Source organism: Rousettus aegyptiacus, unplaced genomic scaffold (assembly GCF_014176215.1).
Source record: "Rousettus aegyptiacus isolate mRouAeg1 unplaced genomic scaffold, mRouAeg1.p scaffold_m13_p_11, whole genome shotgun sequence".
Classification (NCBI taxonomy): domain Eukaryota; kingdom Metazoa; phylum Chordata; class Mammalia; order Chiroptera; family Pteropodidae; genus Rousettus; species Rousettus aegyptiacus.
This window is the reverse complement of record NW_023416286.1, coordinates 12,361,346-12,362,131: the sequence shown is the minus strand read 5'-3', so window position 1 is coordinate 12,362,131 and position 786 is coordinate 12,361,346. Positions and strand designations below refer to the sequence as shown.

At 34.4% G+C, this 786-nt stretch overlaps 1 pseudogene; it reads right to left on the bottom strand.

Moving 5' to 3' along the window:
- Nucleotides 1–265: 265 nt before the first annotated feature.
- LOC118609761 lies at nt 266–383 on the bottom strand (annotated as a pseudogene).
- Nucleotides 384–786: the final 403 nt, after the last annotated feature.

Sequence of the window (786 nt, the reverse complement as noted above, 5' to 3'; positions counted from 1 at the left end):
CTATTAATTTAATGACATAAATAGTTTTCTTCTGGCTCAGTAAAAATCTAAAGAGCAGGTTGAGTATCTAGGACTGATAACCCATCGAATTTGCTCCTTTACACACAAAGGAAAAAACTATTAAATAAGAATTGAGTTGCCCATGTGTACAACACATATATAGAGAAAAAGTGAAATTTATTCTATCTACATTTTCTAGGTCTTTTTGGTGTAATAACTCTCCACATACACAGATTTTAGTATTTTTATTTTTTAATTTTTTAAATGCCTACAGCACCTGGTATTCCTATAGGTCTCCCATCCAAGTACTAACCAGGCCCAACCCTGCTTAGCTTCTGAGATCAGATGAGATCGGGCATGTTCAGGGTGGCATGGCCGTAGCCCATAAAGAGAATTTATGTATGATAATGAGACCTAAAAAACTGATATACTCCAAATTATCCATTCTAATACCTGTGTATGTCTATAAATGTAATCAAGTTAACAGATGTTTTTCCATATAATACCTGAAATAACTATGAATCAAGTTAATATGCTTCTGGGGAAAATATGTGTTAGCAAATATGGAAGGAAATAGGAATCTATACCAATCAGATTATAGTCTGTACCTTCATTAGCTACAAGCTGTGGAAATTTGGCAGGACTAATATTCAAGTCTGTGTGAACTGCAGTCAGCCATTTCCTTCACCACATCCCCTAATCTCAGTTTTGTAGATCTATAAAATTTGTTCAGACCTATAGGAAATGATGCACTGACGAAAAGCTGCTGATTTATCAACTAAGTTA